This window comes from Herpailurus yagouaroundi, unplaced genomic scaffold, assembly GCF_014898765.1.
Source record: "Herpailurus yagouaroundi ecotype Mexico unplaced genomic scaffold, PumYag 166, whole genome shotgun sequence".
NCBI lineage: Eukaryota > Metazoa > Chordata > Mammalia > Carnivora > Felidae > Herpailurus > Herpailurus yagouaroundi.
In genome coordinates, this window is record NW_024412407.1 from 14617636 (window position 1) to 14637834 (window position 20199).

At 36.9% G+C, this 20199-nt stretch overlaps 1 pseudogene; it reads left to right on the forward strand.

The window, feature by feature from the left end:
- Window positions 1–17588: 17588 nt before the first annotated feature.
- Window positions 17589–18397, forward strand: LOC121038729 (ferritin light chain-like; annotated as a pseudogene).
- Window positions 18398–20199: the final 1802 nt, after the last annotated feature.

The following is a 20199-nucleotide window of genomic DNA, read 5'->3' on the forward strand; positions in this document are numbered from 1 at the left end:
TATATATATATATATGTCACATCTTCTTTATTTATTCATTCATTAAAGACACTTAGGTTATTTCCACATCTTGGTTATTGTGAATAATGCTGCAATGAACATGGAGTACAGATATCTCTTTGAATCCTGGTTTTATATTCTTTGAATATATTCCCTAAAGTGGATATATCCCCAAAGTGGGATTGCTGGATTATCATTATGGCAGTTCTATTTTTAATTTTTTGAGGAACCTCCATATTTTTTCCATAGTGGCTACACCAATTTATATTCCCACCATAGTACAAAAGTGTTCTCTTTTCTCCACACCCTTACTAGTACTTATTTCTATAGCTTTTGTCTTACCCACTTAAGGATACAGAGAAGTGTCATGGGTCCATCTTACTTTTCAGAGTAGAAAACTGTGGAATCAGAATCAGGGTTGTATCCCACGGTGACATCTCACTTTCTGAAATAGGATTAGAGAACCACTAATGGGAACAGGAATGCAAATAGAGTTTGGAAATTCTGCCTCAGGTCTCACTTGAGTCCCAAACAATCCACAGAATTTAGAGATATTATTTATGGATCAACATAAGTTTAGCTATTTGCTTTTTCAATGGATTTATCAGTCTTACAGAGATTATTAACATCTGTTTATTTACTTGTTTTTTAATTGAAGAGATTATTTAAACTAGCATGCTAGCATTACAGGTAGCTGGAGGGTAGTCTCACGTGAGGTCTGGAGATCACAGAGGTATAAAGGATGTAAGCTCACTTAAGAATTCACTCACAGTTCTTTTTTTGGTTACTTTTAGATATCACAGGATTGTGGTTTCCTTCCTTCACACCACAAAAGTCACTAAAATGCCAGCAACTTTTGCTAAATTTCAGTGGTCCTTAAAATCAGCTTATTAACACAGTCACCAGGGATTTTTAAAAATATATATTTCTGGGCCCCAACCCCTGAAGATCTATGCTGCAGCCTAAGCACTGATAAGCCAGTTATAGAAAACACTGCTCTACTCTTGCCTACTTTCCTCAAAATAGTATCATCATTATCTTCATCATCAACACCATCATCACCATTCATTGACAGTTTATTAAATGCCATGTGCTATGCCAAGTACTTTTCATTTAATACTTAAAATCCTGGAGAGTATTTTATCCATGTAGCAATATGGAAACTGAAGAATGAAGAGATTAAATAACACAGACACCAAATGGTGGAGCTAGGATTCAAACCTGATCTGTCCAACTCCAGTCTTTCCCTTTGATAATACCTCATACTTGACTCTCCACAAAATTTTTTTTTCAACAGTCTTTCTACGTCCCTTCTTTTCCTTCCTGTTCCTTGCTTATGAAACACAAGCTTGGCTTTTCCAAGAAGTTTTGTAAACATTCCAAAAATGTGTTGAAAGCAATTTTTAAATGCCCTTCACCTCAGAAAACATCTCCCAAAACTTGGAAATAGACCGTTTTTTTGAATTGACAAAACCTATTTTACTTAATTGCATTATTTTTACTGTCAGTCTACTCCAACTCAGAGTTTTTTCATGTGCACCCTTTTCCCCAGTTTTCCAAGTGTAACTGATTCATACACTAATTTGACTAATGTATCTAAAAGTCTCACACATAATGCTTTCATTTTCTGTGTGTCAATGTTGAAGCAAAAATAAAACATTTTTTTCTAAGTGGCACTGAAACTCAGATTCTTTGTTTTGAGAGTTACAATAGAAATGATTAATAAAGGTTACCTGAAACTGTCATGATCATGATTAAAGTCTAAATGTTAGTCACTGATATTTACTAATCTGCTCTACTGGGCCTTGAAAGAGGCTTAAACCTCATCTCAAAAACTCTCCCACTTAACAAATTATATTATAAGCCAAAGGTAATATGATAATTCTTAAACTTTTTGCTTCATTTTCCAGAATTAAAAATCAAATGCTGGTTCCAGATTTTTAAAAAAGGAAACACACATATACAAATACATATAGAGTAAGAATCTTAAAATTATCTTTTTTGTGTAACATTTTAATGACTGGAATATTTGTTTCTCATTGTGGTCCTTCCAATATGTGAGTTCAACAGAATTCTGACAGCAATGAAATAGTATGTTTGGCTGCTGTGATAGTAAGGCCCATTGTATCAGTGAAAACTTCTTTTAGATGGGAAAACATCCTTTCCATCCTGACTTTCATGATCATCAGCTCTCCTTAACTATTTATTCTCTTAGGCAAAAAATATTTATGGATATATGAGTGACAAACATTACAATTAAGTTCTACTTTTGTAGTATTTGTCAAATAAATTAAATCATTAAAAAGAACACAACTTTGTACTTTTTATTTTGCATTTAATATTCAAGGACTACAATAAATAGATAAAGAAATGGCATATTTTGATTTTTTCCATATACTTATTTACTTTATAACTCTAAACTGTTATTCCTTATACACAGGAACAGAATACATCAATTAGTGTAAATCCAATGATACAATCTCATCCCAGTAGAACAAGAGACAAAAAAAAAAAGTAGTCATTTCAGCAAATAGCAAAGAAAAAGCTGCTTTATTTTATTTTTTTTTTAATTTTTTTTAACGTTTATTTATTTTTGAGACAGAGAGAGACAGAGCATGAACGGGGGAGGGGCAGAGAGAGGGAGACACAGAATCGGAAACAGGCTCCAGGCTCTGAACCATCAGCCCAGAGCCCGACGCGGGGCTCGAACTCACGGACCGCGAGATTGTGACCTGGCTGAAGTCGGACGCTTAACTGACTGCGCCACCCAGGCGCCCCAGAAAAAGCTGCTTTAAATGCCAAGGCCTCCATTCTAGTTTTTGGTAAATAAATAAATATATATATTTAGTATATTTATTATTGTTATATTGTTATATATAATATATAACATATTATTATATTTATTATTATTATATTTGGTAAATAAATATATTTAATTAATTAATTTATTTATTTATTTTGGCAGAGAGAGAAGTTAAGAAAGAGAATCCCAAGCAGGCTTCCCACTGCCACACTGCCAGGGCAGAACCCAATGCAGAGCTTAAACTCACGAACTGTGAGATGATAACCTTAGCAGAAGTCGTATGCTTAACTGACTGAGCCACCCAGACACCTGGACAAACTAGATTTTAAACTAAAGATTGTAACAAGACATGAAAAAGAGCATTACATCATAATTAAGGGGTCTATCTATCAAGATCTAACAACTGTAAACATTTATGCCCCCAACTTGAGAGCACTCAAATACATAAAACAATTAACAATCAACATAAAGAAACTCATTGATAATAATACCATAATAGAAGGAAACTTTAATGCTTGACTTATAGCAATGGACAGATTATCTAAGCAGAAGATCAATAAGGAAACAATGGCTTTGAATAACACTGGAACAGATGGACTTAACAGATGTATTCAGAGCATTTCATCCTAAAGCAGCAGAATACACATTCTTTTCAAGTGGAACATTCTCCAGAGTAGTTCACAAACTGGGTCACAAATCAGGCCTCAACAAGTACAAAAAGATTGAGATCATACCATGCATATTTTCTGACCACAACACTATGAAACTTGAAGTCAACCAAAAGAAAAAAATTGGAAAGATCATAAGTACATGGAAGTTAAAGAGCATCCATCCTACTAAAGCATGAATGGGTTAACCAGAAAATCAAAGGAGAAATAAAAAATAAATGGGGGCAGCTGGGTGATTCAGTCAGTTGAGTCTCCAACTTCTGCTCAGATCATGATCTCACAGCTCGTGAGTGCGAGCCCTGCGTCGGCCTCTGTGCTGACAGCTCGGAGCCTTGAGCCTGCTTTGGATTCTGTCTCCTGCTCTCTCTGCCCCTAACCCACTCACATTCTGTCTCTGTCTCTCTCAAAAATAAATAATCATTAAAAAAAAATAAAAAAGTAAATGGAAGCAAATGAACATGAAAACATGCCAGCCCAAAACCTTCGGAATGCAGCAAAGGCAGTCACAAGAGGGAAGTAGATGGCAATACAGGCCTATATTAAGAACCAAGAAAACTCTCAAATACACAAACTAACCTTACACCTAAAGGAACAGGAAAAGGAACAGCAAATAAAGCATAGAGCCAGCAGAAGAAGGGAAATAATAATGATTAAAGCAGAAATAAATGATATAGAAAGAAAAAAAAAACAGTAGAACAGATCAATGAAACTAAGAGCTGGTTCTTTGAAAGAATAAACAAATTGATAAACCCCTAGCCAGATTTATCAAAAATAAAAGAGAGAGGACCCAAATAAATAAAATCATGAATGAAAGAGGTGAGATCACAACCAACACCACAGAAATACAAACAGAATTATAACAGAATATTATAAATATATGCCAACAAACTGAGCAATCTGGAAGAGATGGACAAAATCATATAAAGATACAAACTACCAAAATGAAACAGGAAGAAATAGAAAATTTGAACAGACCCATAGCCACAAAGAAATTGAATCAGTAATCAAAAATCTCCCAACAAACAAAAGTCCAGGGTCAAATGGCTTCCCAGGGGAATTTGACCAGACATCTAATGAAGAGGTAATACCTAGTCTTCTCAAACTGTTCCAAAAAATAGAAATGATAGCAAAACTTCCAAACTCATTTTATGAGGCCAGTATTACCTTGATTCCAAAACCAAAGACACCATTAAAAAGAAGAATTACAGACCAATATCCCTGATGAACATGAATACAAAAATTCTCAACAAGATACTAGCAAATTGAATTTAACAGTATGTTAATTCACAATCAAATGGGATTTATTCCTGGCCTAGAGAGATGGTTCAATATCTGTAAGTCAATCAGTGTAATACACCACATTAATAAAAGAAAGGATAAGAACCATATGATCCTCTCAATAGATACAGAAAAAGCATTTGACAAAACACAGCATCCATGTTCAACAAAGTAGGGATAAAAGGAACCTACCTTAACATCATAAAAGCCATATACAAAAGACCCACAGATAATATCATCCTTAATGGGGAAAAACTGAGAGCATTTCCCCTAAGGTCAGGAACATGACAGTGATGTCCACTCTCACCACTGTTGCTTAACATAGCCCTAGAAGTCCTCAGCAATCAGACAACAAAAAGAAATAAAAGGCATACAAATCAACAAAGAAGAGGTCAAACTTTCCCTCTTTACAGATGACATGATACTCTGTAGAAAACCCAAAAGACTCCACAAAAAAAAAAAAAATTGCTAGAACTGACACATGAATTCAACAAAATTATAGGATATAAAATCAATGTACAGAAATCTGTTGCATTTCTTTTAAAGAAATTTTTTTTAACGTTTATTTATTTTTGAGAGAGAGACAGAGCGTGAGTGGGGTTGGGGCAGAGAGAGAGGGAGACACAGAATCTGAAGCAGGCTCCAGGCTCCAAGCTGTCAGCACAGAGCCTGATGTGGGCCTCGAACTCATGAACCATGAGATCATGACCTGAGCTGAAGTCAGACACTTAACTGACTGAGCCATCCAGGTGCCCCGAAACCTGTTGCATTTTTATACACAAATAATGAAGCAGCAGAAGGAGAAATCAAGGAATCAATCCCATTTACAACTGCACCAAAAATCATAAGATACCTAGGAATAAATGTCACCAAAAAGGTAAAAAGAGATCTGTATGCTCAAAACTATAGAACGCTTATGAAAGAAATTGAAGAAGACACAAAGAAATGGAAACACATTCCATGTTCATGGATTGGAAGAACAAATATTGTTAAAATGTCTATACTACCCAAAGCAATCTACACATTCATTGCAATCCCTATCAAAATAACACGGGAATTTTTTACAGAGCTAGAACAAATAATTCTAAAATTTGTATGGAGCCACAAAGTTCCCTGAATAGCCAAAGTAATCCTGAAGAAGAAAGGAAAATTGGAAGCATTACAATTCTGGACTTCAAGATATATTACAAAGCTGTAGTCATCAAGACAGTTGGTACTGGCACAAAAACAAACACATAGGTCAATGGAAGAGAATAGAGAAGCCAGAAATGGACTCACAACACTGTGGTCAACTAATCTTCAACAAAGCAAAAAATAAGATCCAATGGAAAACAGTCTTTTCAACAAATGGTGTGGGAAAACTATACAGTGATATGCAGAAGAATGAAACTGGACTACTTTCTTATACCATACACAAAAACAAATAAAAAATGAATGAAAGTCCTAATGGGAGATCTTCAAAAACCTAGAGGAGAACATAGACATCAACCTCTTTGACCTTGGCTGTAGCAACTTCTTACTAGACATGACTGGAAAAGAAAGGCAAGGAAAAGAAAGGCAAAAATGAACTAATGGGACTTCATCAAGATAAAAACCTTTTGCACAGCAAAGGAAATAATCAACAAAACTAAAAGTTAGTCTATAGAATGAGAGAAGATATTTGAAAATGAAATATTGGATAAAGGATTAGTATCCAAAATCTATAAAGAACTTATCAAACTCTGTGTCTCCCTCTCTCTCTGCCCCTCCCCTGTTCATGCTCTGTCTCTCTCTGTCCCAAAAAAAAAATAAATAAACGTTGAAAAAAAAAATTTTTTTTTTTAAAAAAAGAGCTTATCAAACTCAACACCCAAAAACCAAATAATCCAGTTAAGAAATGGGCATAAGACATGAACAGACATTTCTCTTCTTTTTTTAAAATTTAAATCCAAGTTACTTAACATAGAGTGTAATAATGGTTTCAGGAGTAGAATTTAGTGATTCATCACTTGCATATAACATATAACTTGTTGCTTATCCCAACAAGTGCCCTCCTTAAAGTCCATCACCCATTTAGCCCATTCACTCCCCACCCCACTCACCTCCCTGTACAGACATTTTTCTAAAGAATACATCCAGATAGCTCTTTGTTGAGAGTAAAACGGTAACATTTTACTCTTCTTGTGCACATAATTACATACATAAAAATAGCTAAACAGCATGTACTTTAAAAGAATATATGATGAACTCATTTTCATGGTAATATTAATAATGTTGATATCCCATTACAACTTGATTTTCAACTGAAGGTATCCATTATATGGATGTATCATTATTTACTTAACCAATCTCTCATGTATAACTTGAAACCCAGTTTTTTTGACATTGTAAAGAAGGGATAAATGTCAGCACATTTATGAATATTTTGTTAGGTTAAATTCTTAGAAGTGGAATCAGTGATAAAGGATTTGTATACTTAAAACATGCTGTCTTAGTGATTATACTTAGTCTGTGGGGTCAGTGACACAGAACTCTCTGTAGTAAATGGGCTTTCTTGAGTAGGGTTCAGATTTTAGAACAAATAGTACATTTGTTGACGTTTGAAATGTGATTAATAACTGACTATTAAAGACAGTCCTACAAGGTAAAGGCAAAAAAAAAAAAAAAAAAAAAAAAGAAGTCACAAATCCTTTAGAAGCAACTGAGATAGTTGAAAGATAGTGGAAAGATGCATAGTTGCTGAACAACTGTCAACAATCCAGGGCTCATTGCAGGGGGTTGGGGTGGAGAAGGTATGGACTGCTTCTGTGGTTGCATTCAGAAGCTCATGTCTATTTTAGCACCAGCTGGTCTTATACTTTCTTCCTACTCTTCCAATTCCTTTCCTTGCTGAGTTCCAGTCTAGCCTCTGGACTTTGAAGTGGTGTGTTCCCTTTCAATGTTCAGGCCCCAGAAAGTACAGATAATTTTGAGAGAGACAGAGGAAGAGTGGAGCAGGGGCAGAGACAGAGAGGGAGACACAGAATCCGAAACAGGCTCTAGGCTCTGAGCTGTCGTCACAGAGCCCGACGTGAGGCTCGAACTGGGGAACAGCGAGATCACCACTTGAGCTGAAGTCAGAAACTCAACCAACTGAGCCGCCCAAGCACCCCCCATTTTTTTTCCCTTAATTTGATTTGAGAGAGAGAGAGAGAGAGAGAGCAAGAGCAAGCACAAGTGGAGCAGGGGGCAGAGGGAGAAATATAGTCCTAAGCAGGCTCCACTCTTGGTGGGGAGTCTGACACAGGACTTGATCCCACAACCCTGGGATGGTGATCTGAGCCTAAACCAAGATTTGGAGGCTCAACCAACTGAGCTACCCAGGCACCCCAGGCGTCAGATAATTTCTTAATAGATGGTGTCAGTTTTGCTTATAAACTGGAATCTGATCATTGTCCCCAATAAATATCCAATAATGTACTGGGACATGCCAATGAGTATCCTGTTAATTTGACATATGAGATCAGCATCTTCTGCAATCTTTGCAATTCCCTATAATCTTGGGCCATAGCAGAAAAGGGATAGTTTCTTTTGAGCCAGAGATGAAGAAATGGAGTTGCAGTTAGGGAAAGGGCAAGGAAACGTTGATCACAATAGAGAAAATTGACCTTAATGTACAGTCTCAACAGCATTATCTTTGTATGGGAAGGATTTGGAGCACATTCATTCATTTCTTATTCATTCATTCATTTATTGATTAAACATTTATTAAATAACCATGAAGAATCAGGCAATTAGTCACTGGGAAGTCAACATTAAATACTTCATGGTCATTGCCCAGAAGGGGCTCACAGTCTGAAAGATGCACATGCAATATTTTTAGTTCTATCTAAACTTAGAAATGGGGAGAAATGGTAAATATAGTTTCCAATATAAAGCTTAAGTTGGGATTGAAGAAGTAGCAGAATTGGCCTGAGCACAGTCTGCAGCTAAGTAACAGGTTGTAATGTCTGGGTGCCCTGGACCCTGAAGAACCTAGGATTGTATGTTACAATTGCATTTAGGTGATGAATCACATGTGCTTAAAGAATTAGCACTTACTTAATGGCATATCATGGCTATGTTACTGAACTAAGTGCTACTAAGTAAGAACAATTATGCCTTGACTTCATGAAATTTATATGTAAATTCATTGGTCGTTGGAGCACCCGAAGAAGAGGAGAAAAAGAGATTTATTTGATGTTTGGCTAGTGAGTGAGAAGTAAACCTGATACAAGATCTTTTAAGACAAGTTATCAGAATGGTTTTGGCTGAGTTGAGCTCATTCCAGAAGCCACCTACCTAGGTCGAGAAGGAAAGCTGCATAAAACACAGAGTTAAGAAGCAGCTAGGGGCGCCTGGGTGGCGCAGTCGGTTAAGCGTCCGACTTCAGCCAGGTCACAATCTCGCGGTCCGTGAGTTCGAGCCCCGCGTCGGGCTCTGGGCTGATGGCTCAGAGCCTGGAGCCTGTTTCCGATTCTGTGTCTCCCTCTCTCTCTGTCCCTCGCCCGTTCATGCTCTGTCTCTCTCTGTCCCAAAAATAAATAAACGTTGAAAAAAAATTAAAAAAAAAAAAAAAAGAAGCAGCTATCTTAGAGCAGCTAATCTGTCTCAATTTTCTCACTAGTTCCTTTAGAAAAGCTGTACCATCTTGTTTGAAAACAACGTGCAATGGTTAGTCAATATTGGAAAGAATGACAGTGCGAAATCAAAGGAAAAGGCAACAGTTAAAATTACATTGCAAAATTATGATAAGAAACAGGTTACCCAGGGGAGATTGTGCTAGCAAAAGCCAGATAACTGAAATAAAAAATCTGGCATCTGTGAACTTTGTGATTAAGTAGAATACAAAATGAATGTTTAGGAATTTCAATTAAATTCTATGCTTCTCTTTGGTGATGATCCCACTTAGTTTCATGATACTCCAGGTATCTCCAGCTATCTGAAAGGGTGTTGTGAAATTTTGTAAACAAAATAAACTTTCTAAAGACAAATAATTAGGTATAAGAAAATATGCTTGCCTGGAACTCATGAGATTTGAATTCTATTTTAGTTTGCCAATAACTGGTGTGAATTTGAACAAAAGAATTCTTTCTGACTCTCAGTTTCTTCACTTTTAAGTTACAGAAACTGACTGGTTTTTACAGTACCATCTAATGGTATAATTTTGGTTTTTTGCACACCTCGGGCCCCATATATGTAAGGGGCTGGGCAGGAAGTGGTATTTGTGATTTGGAAATCAGAGTTTTGTAACTCTCCAAAACTGAGGACTCATTATTACATGCTAAAAACCTCATACTTTCTTTGAGGAGATGGGGATGAAAAATTGTCTTGCAGCTGGGAAGACCCACAGAGCACACAACGAAGCCCGAGGAAAAAGTAATACTTATTGGAGGCTGAGTCTGGCAGTGAAGAAGGGATGGGCCAAAGGAACCCATAAGGGGACTTTTTCCTACCTATCTTATTATTTCTTGGGAACTTCTTTTTTTTATTGTATTTTATTATTATTTTATTTTATTTTTCCTAATAAATGTCACTAATATCTGACTCAATAAAGTAACATAATAGTCATTTTCTGGGATTTTACAATCCCTGAAGTCATGTTGCTGATTGCTTTACTTTAGTCTTGGCAGAAGCAGGTAACATACCCCTGCTTTTACATGATTTACAACTGAACAAAGCCTTTTGTTTTCCCCTGCTCAGTTCTTAATAGGGAAGAACAATTGTTTTTTTGTGTTTTGTTTTTAATTTGAAGGAATCATTCTGAGCTGCAGTCAACACCCATCCCAGGCATGTAGAGTCAAGTGTTGTGGCCAGCCAAAAGGTGACTTTTGGGTCAGGTATTAACAGTGGAACGACATTCAGATATTTTACCTATTGGGTGTTAAAAGACTTACTTGTGAAATACTTAAATACAGGACATTGTGGCTTTAAAAAGTGTGCAAATGTTTAGGTTGCCACCATTTCAAGTGGTTGCTCACAACACAACCAAGGTGTGGCATTTGTACCACACAGGTCCTATCTTGCTGATTATTTATGGTAATTACACAGGAAGTGAATGAACACAGTGCAAGCTGGAAAAATAAAGAGAGGCTGTGATTTGAGGGGATGGGAGGGGAGAAGTGAAGAGATAAAGGGATAGTGAACAAAATGGGTGTGGTGTATGTTCTGATTCTGAAACCTTAGTATCTGTCAACCATGCAGTAGATATAAAGATCTCTGTAGCATTGAAACTACTAGAAATCCCCTTTAAGCTTTTGTTCCTAACTGCTGCTTTTGAAATGTATCCTCTTAAATACACACTAGAATTGTCAAAGAACTATTTTCCAATTTAAAGCAAAATAAAGTAATTTGCCATTTCTCTTATCTGAATCTTTATGTGCTGATTGGAAACTATTGTTTGCACAAAACCATTTGTTGATATTTCCAATTTTTTAATTTATTATTCTTCTGCTATGCTGCTGAATAGTTCTTTCCATAAGCATCTGCAAAATTTAAAACCTACATTTCCAAACAGTTTCTTGTTTAAAGGATTTCAAAACTTTTTGTTTATAATGCTGATTAAAAGAAAAGAACTTGGGGAATATTTCATATTCTGTTTGGTTTGATTCATACTAGTATCTGTACTTTAGCTTTAGTATATATTACACATTTAGTATATATATTAATATATATACTATATACTAAATAATATATAATTACAATTATAATACATATAGTAATTATGTTTAAAATATATAATTAATATATTATATGTATATATAATATATACAAATTTATATTTAGTCCATTTTTGTTAAACTGTCTAAGCTTTAGCTTTCTTAGCAGTAAAACGGGATCTGAATACTTCCTAAAAATTACTGAAAGGATGAAACAAGATAATTAGACAAACAACTAGCACAAATTCTGACAGTGGTAGTTAATGAATGAATGTATATTATTAGCCTGACAAACACAGTTACATCTTCCAGATGTTTATTATATAGATATCAAAGGTCCAAAGGATAATTAGAGATATGAATTCAGAGATCTTGAGAGTCCCATCATTCAAAATTCTGCATCTATTCACATAATTTATATTATGTGGTCAGGAAAGGTTTCCTTGTATATATGTTTGTCAGATAAATAGGATGAGTATGAGCTAGGCATCTTGAAGAAGGGAGTGAAGAATAAACAAAGTGGGGATAGGGATTAGGTCAAGGAGAAGAAATGAACCTATGCAAAGTTTTACTGAGGCTCCCAAACTTGGCTATACATTGGAATCATCTGGGGAGCTTTAAAAACATATTGATCCCTAGCCCTGGGTCCCACCCCCAGAGTTCTGATTTAATTGGTCTGGGATGCCTAGACTAATGGGATTTTTTATAGTTCTCCAGATGATTCTAATGTACATTCAAGGTTCAAAACTATTGTTCTGCAGGCAAGAAATCGGGGAGCTGCAAGAAAACAGAGAGAAAAGGGAATGGGTAAGGAGGATAGAGTGGCTAAGATGGAAGAAGTGGACAATTCATGAAACACCTAGCAGGCTGTGCAGTGCTATCCTGTGCTGAACTATGCTAAGGACTTCAGGTTTTATTCTAACAGAGAATAGTTGCAAGGAAAGGTCTTGCTTTCACTGGGTGCAGGGTCAAAAACTGACTGTAAAAGTAATTCTAGAGGCAGGAAAGGGCATCTGGGTGGCTTAGTCGGTTGGGCACCCAACTCTTGATTTTGGCTCAGATCATGGTCTTGCTGATTGTGGGATTGAGACTCACATGGGGCCGTGTGCTGACAGTGTAGAGCCTGCTTGGGATTCTCTCTCTCTCCCTCTCTCTGTTCCCCCCCCCAGCTCCCATGTGTGTGCATTCTCTCTTAAAAAAAAAAAAAAAGACTAGAGGCAAAAGAGAAGTTTCATGAATTAGTTTGCAGTTGTGCAGGCTAGAGAAGATGGTAGCCTAAGCCAGGGCAGTGGCAGTGGATTGGAAAACAATGGAATGATTTGAGAGAACTTAAAGGAAGAGCTGACAGAAGTTGGTGACTGACTGGAAAACAGGGTGAGATGCCATTAATTAAGGTAAGACAGAACAAGTGGAAGTCTGTGAGAAGAATGTAAATTCAGTGTTGGAAATGCTGATTTGAAGTGTCCAATGGATGTCTAGATGGAATTGCTGGTAAGCAGCTAGATATGCAATTCTGGACCTAGAGAAAGCAAGCATGGGGTCATGTGCATTGGATGCTGAAGGCAAGGGATCTGTGACTCAGGTCTCACACAGACTTCCTTTTCCTCCTTTCATTGTACCTCCATGGGGCTGGCCCCACTGGACCTGAACTTCATTTAGGGCCTGTCACACAAATCATCTTTTAACTTAGCATGTAATGTCAGTATAATACTAAAATAAAGGGGGAAAATGAGAGGAAGACAACTTATTACAGAGAACTACTTTGTCACAACTCTTTCTGTGGAGATGGTAAGACACTGCATAAGCACCAGAAAGACAAAATCAAATATGACATGGGCTCTGCATCCCACAAACCAAGGTTGTTTCTTGGCAGCCATGTTTTTTCTTACCTGATCCTGGCCCCTTGGTCAAAGCTAATTGGACCAAAATGTAGTACCTGACTCCTGTGGGACCAATCTGATACACTCTCTGGAGAATTTAAACTGAGAGACATATTAATCACAGAGCTCTGGAAGGAAAGTCAAAGGATTCCTGCTGTAGAATTGCCTTGTTTCCTCCATTCCTGTGAATGGTTATTAGACTTTTCCTTGGATTCTGTATGGCAGATTGTACTCATGGTCCCAGCATAATGTCCATAAATTCTTGTTTAAATTGGAAATATTCTAAATATTTAACATAATGCAGCCATTGCAAAATTGGGAAGCCCCCTAATTTACTCTTTAATACTGTCTTGCAAGATTATTCATTAAATGAAAAAAAAAGGCACTGGAAGAGTAATATGGATAGTATCATCTCATGTGAAGAAAAAAATTTCTGTGCAGGTATGCATAAAATTTGAAATGACTGACAGCCAATTTTTTTTTTAAATTTTTAATTTTTGCGACAGAGAGAGAAAGAGCATGAGCAGGGGAGGGGCAGAGAGAGAGGGAGACACAGAATCGGAAGCAGGCTCCAGGCTCTGAGCCATCAGCACGGAGCCTGATGCGGGGCTCAAACCCACAGACTGTGAGATCATGACCTGAGCTGAAGTCGGACACTTAACCAACTGAGCCACCCAGGCGCCCCTGACAGCCAAATTTTAATAGTACTTCCTTCTTCTAGGTTTGAAATTGTATAGTTAGTATTTAATTTCTTTTTGGTTTTTTTTTTAAGTTTAATTTTTTTTTTTCTGTTTTTCTTAACCTAGCTTGAATTGATTTTTGTAACTAGTAATCAAAAGACTCTTCACACAATTGAAAGCATGGAGATAAAAAACCTCAAAAAGCTTAACTCTGTAGTGAGACTCGGATAGGGGCAGAGCATTAAGTTGGAATAACATTAATAATTAGAAAAGATATTAATTAGGAGGTGTAGTCAGACTCCGGATTATAGCAGTCTGATATTTTTCCAAGTTTATCACTTCATAAACAACAACCCCAGGTTCTAGGAATAATTGAGTATGAATTATCCTTCTTGCCGTACAAGTATCTGAAGATAAAGCTTATAAACCTGTCCAATTTATAATAGCATAAGAGATTGTTTTGAATATTTGAAACATTTTCAACTGAAATTTTTGAACCTAGTCTGGATTTAGTGGCAGTAGGAAAATGTTTGTGCTAACTTGTCCTTAATAACTGCTTCAGTATCAGTATCAACTTCTAAATCTATAAACACCTCCATTAATCTTTTATTTGACATGATATCTAGAACAAAATGACAGCAAACTCAGCAAAGATATTTAAAATATCCAGCTACTTGAAGAATAAAAATATGCCATCTAGTTTATGCATACCCCCAAGGAATAAAAAAGTGATGTTATTTTGTTTAAGTGTGTCTATCACAATCTACTACCAACATTTTTCAATTAACAATTTCCTCTCATTACTAAAAGGTAACAATGTAGCTTGTACACTCATCTAGATTCCATGCAGTTATGAATAATCTCTCAGTGGTATCAGTTTAAAAATGATTTGATGTTTTCAAAGATGTAGGCATATGCAATTAATTGTGACAGTGATTTTTAGCCCATATTTACTGCAAAATATAACACATTGAGGAGAATCTATAGAAAAATGCAAATGTTACCACCTCACATATTAGGAAATAGAACACTGCTGGCAACCTAGAAGTGCACCCATGTATGCCTAAAAGAGTGTATCTTCCCCCTTTCCTTTAGATATAACTATTATTATGATTTTATGATAATTTTATATATATACCTATACGTATAGGTATAGGTATAGGTATATATATAGTTTTAAGACCTAAGGTAAAGGTAGGGGCACCTGGGTGCACAGTCAGTTAAGCTCTGACTCTTGATTTTGGCTCAGGTCATGATCTTACAGTTTTGTGAGTTTGAGCCCCATGTTGGGCTCTGTGCTGACAGTGTGGAGCCTGCTTGGGATTCTCCTCTCTCTCTCTGTCCCTCCCCCTGTTCTCACTCTCTCTGTCTCTCAAAATAAATAAACTTAAAAAAAAAAAAAGAGGGTGCCTGGGTGGCTCGGTCGGTTAAGCAACCAACTTTGGCTCAGGTCATGATCTTGGGGTTCGTGAGTTCGAGGCCCACGTTGGACTGGCTGCTGTCAGCACAGAGCCTGTTTCGGATCCTCTGTTCCCCCTCTCTCTCTGCTCTTCCCCCAGTCACACTCCCTCTCTCAAAAAATAAATAAACATTAAAAAAAAAAACAGACCTAAGATAAATGCAGTTTTGTGTGAACCTGATAATTGTATCCAAAATTTTATTTGAAACTGTATTTTTATAGAATAGGGATCTCCAGAGCAACATTGTTCAACAGAGCTTTCTGTAATAATGGAAATGGCTCAAAAATCACTCTCTCTTTTCATCTGTTTTCCCCTTTTAAAATTTTTCATTCTATGAGCTATTTTATAAAGTTTACTGCCTTTGCAAATAAGCTACTCTTTCTCACTTTCTACAAATTAAAATGAAATCAGGATAGAGAATCTCTCACAAAATAATTCATTGAGGATACTGTTAGGCCTGATGCTTTTCATAGGAATTCCTGAAACAGCAAAGCATTTACACCTCATGTAAGAGAAATAACTGCTGAGCACACTCCCAGCATGCTTTGTCCCTATTTGGCTGTCACTACAGCTGTGCGACAGGTGCACAGATTCTTTTTCCTTTTTAAAAATAATTGCAAATAGCCTTCCCACCCCCATCCACTCAGTAGGTGGTCCTAAGCCTTAAACAAAACAAAGCAGCAAAGAAATTATCTCCTTGTCATTTAATTCTGCTTATTAGGAATGGTCACTTTCCAGAGTTAATTCAGCAAAACAATTGCCATTCTCTATCATTGCAGAGGTTAAGCACATGATAGGCTTGGCAAAAGTAGTGAGCAAATGCTCAAAACTCGGAAAGTAATTGTGTGATGTACTATTGAGAGCATTAATCAAACACTAGAGCAAGGAGACTACAAACAGAAACAGCAAGAGCTTAGGAACATATTTATGGATATGTCTCCTCAGGCAATGGAAACACAAGCAGAAATAAACCATTGGGACTAAACCAAAACAAAAAGCTTTTGCACAGCAAAGGAAACCATCCACCAAACAAAAAGGCAACCTACTGAATGCAAGAAGATATTTGCAAATGATATATCTGATAGGGGTTAATATCCAAAATATATAAAGAACTTTTACAACTCAACACCAAAAACCAAACAATCTGATTTAAATATGAGCAGAGTACCTGAATAGACATTTTTTTCTGAAGAAGACATACAGATGGCTAACAAACACACGAAAAGATGTTCAACATCACTAATCATCAGGGAGATGCAAATCAAAACCACAATGAGATATCATCTCACACAGTCAGAATGGCTATTATCAAAAAGACAAGAAACAACAAATATTGGCAAGAATGGGGAGAAAAAGGAACCTGGTGTGCTATTGTAGGAAAGTAAATTGGTGCAATCACTGTGGAAAACAGTGTGATTCCTCAAAAAATTAAACTGTGATTCCTCAAAAAATTAAAAACAGAAATGCCATATGATCCAGTAATTCCACTACTGGGTATTTACCAATAGAGAATGAAAACACCAATTCAAAAATATACTTCACCTATATGTTCATTATAGCTATATTTACAATAGCTGAGATATGATAGCAACCCAAGTGTCCACTGACAGATGAATGGATAAAAAAGATGTATATATATATGTGTGTATACATACATATATATATGATGAAATATTACTCAGCCATAAAAAATGATGAGATCTTGTCATTTCCAACAACATGGATGGACCTAGAGGGTATTATGCTAAGTAAAATATGCCAGGCAGAGAACAACAAATACCATATAAGTTCATTCATATGTGGAATCTAAAAAACAAAACAAACAAAGGAAAAACAAGAAGAGTCTTAAATACAGAGAACAAACTAGTGACTGACGGAGAAGAGGTGGGTGGGGGGATGGGCAAAATAGGTGAAGGGAATTGGGAAGTATAGACTTACAGTTATAAAATAAATGGAGATGAAAAGTACAGCCCAGGGGGTGGGGGGGCACCTGGGTGTCTCAGTTGGTTAAGCATCCAACTTCTGCTCAGGTTATGATCTCGTGGTTTGTGAGTTTAAGCCCCACATTGGGCTCTCTGCTGTCAGCACAGAGCCTGCTTCAGATCCTCTGTCTTCCTGTCTCCCTTCAGATCTCTCTGCTCTTCCCCACTTGTTTTCTCTCTCTCTCTCTCAAAATAAATAAATAAGCTTAAAAAAAAAAAGAACATCATAGGGAATATAGTCAATAATACTATAATAGGCTGTGTGTCCAGGGTCCTGCAGATCTGTTTCTTGCTTCAACAGTATTTGGACTGTACAGACCCAGGAATGCCCCTTCTGTCAGCCTCCTACCAGCATCCAAACTTTTTTCCAACCTTTTTCCAGTCACAAACTTTGGAGCCATATTCTAAGCCAGTCTGCCTCTAGGACCAGCCAACACCCTATGTTGAACATAACTCCTTATTACTGATTACCCATGAGCTCCCATATTTGTCAGAATTATTTCACCGACGTGGGAGACACTGTCAAACATCTGGTCAACATGCATCTGCTGGCCTCCTACACCTACCTCTCTCTGGGCTTCTATTTCCAGTGGCTCTGGAGAGAGTGAGCCATTCCATCTACGAGTTGGTTGAGGAGAAGTATGAGGGAGTTGAATGTCTCTTAAAGGTGCAAAACCAGTGCTGCAACTGCTCTCTCCTCCAGGACATGCAGAAGCCATCATAAGATGAGTGGGGTAAAACCCTGAACACCATGGAAGCCACCATGGTCCTGGAGAAGAACCTGAACCAGGCCCTTTTGGATATGCATGGTCAGGGTTCTGCCACACAGACTTCCATCTCTGTGACTTCAGGGAGAACCACTTCCTAGATCAGGAGGTGAAACTCATCAAGAAGATGGGCGACCATCTGATTAACCTCCACAGGCCAGCTGGCCCCCAGGCTGGGCTGGGTGAGTATCTCTCTGAAAGGCTCACCCTCAAGCATGACTAGAAGCCTCTGAAGCCCAGTAGCCTTTGAGAGGCCCCTCTGGCATCCCTCTGGTGCCAGGGCTTATGCCTGAGCCTCTCTCTGCAGTCACTAAGTAGGTTTTTAACCTTCTTGGAGCCCTCCCAAGGCATGCATCAAATGGAAACAATAAAGCTTTTAGCAGCAAAATAATATTGTAATATTATAATAACATTGCATGGTAAACTACACTTATCATAGTGAGCATTAAGTAATGTTTAGAATTGTTGAATCACTATGCTATACTCCTGAAACTAATATAACATTGTATGCCAACTGTACCTCAAACATTTTTGAAAAGCAGTGATAGAATAAAACATGTTTGGCTACCTAAAAATGTTAAACTCCTTATTATTATATGATCCAAATGTAACAATAGGTTACTCTCTATTTTTGTTATGTAAGGAGGAATTTTTAAATCAATTTACAAAAACACTAAATAAATGATCACAAATAAATCCCAAATTAGTTAATACATCTAGTAAACAAATACCTCCTTTCATTTGGTCCCTTCCCTCATCAAATTAGAAAAATCTTGGGAATGCCTGCTATTAGCCTGGCTTGGTCCAATCACTGGAACTGGAGGTGGTAATGCCTTTGCAAACTCCTAATGTGATTGGGAAAAATGGAGTTACTGGCTAATACATAATTTCCAAAACTTTATGCCTCTCTAATGGAAGTAGCTAAGAATTTCCTCTAACTATAAAATTATGTTTCATCTTACCAGAAGAGATTTCATAAGATTGATAGCATAAATGGGGATTTAAATTGAAACTCCAAATTCTTTTGGCATGCAGATACAAAGTATGAAAAAAATAAAAGATCATAGCATATAAAAATAAACATTAAAAAAATTTTTTGTTTCTTTATTTTTGAGAGAGAGGGAGAGACAGAACGTGAGCAGGGGAAGGGCAGAGAGAGAGGGATACACAGAATCCAAAGCAGGCTCCAGGCTCTGAGCTATCAGCACAGAGCCCGACATGGGGCTTGAACTCACGAACTGTGAGATCATGACCTGAGCTGAAGTTGGATGCTTAACCAACTGAGCCACCCAGGTGCCCCTAAACATTTTTAATTTATAGGGAAAAAAAGTTTTATATTTAGTTATCCAGTGAGTCTAAAACCTGAGCTTTAATTCTACTGAAATATTTGGAAGTCATTCTCACTGAGCTGGCCAATTCCCCTTATGGAGGATGAATAGAACCATCTCAGCTCTGAATAACTGAACACAGTGGTTTCCAAAACAGGAAACAATCTGCCTGGGACATATCAACGCAGCAATTTCCTTTTCTGAATGAATGTATTTGTATTAAACTGGGAAACATTTCTGAACATGGTTTACTAGCTAGAAAACCATGCTCTTGGGTAATGTTTTCACAGTTTGCCATCATTAGATGAGAAGAAACATGAACTGTAAAGAACTCTATTTCAACTTAATCTTTTTGCCCACCCTCAATATATATGAATAGTCAAGAAAACTGTTTCTGGTACAATCTATCTTGAATTTCATCACAAAGAATAAACAGCCACAGGAATTCTGCTGGCTTATTATTAAATATGAATGAATATATTTTTAATTTTTTTATTTTATTTTATTTTTTAATGTGAAAATTATTGTCAAATTGGTTTCCATACAACACCCAGTGCTCATTCCAACCGGTGCGCTCCTCAAGGCCCATCACCCACCCTCCCCATCCTCCCACCCCCCATCAACCCTCAGCTTGTTCTCAGTTTTTAAGAGTCTCTTATGGTTTGGCTCTCTCCCTCTCTAACTTTTTTTTTTTCCT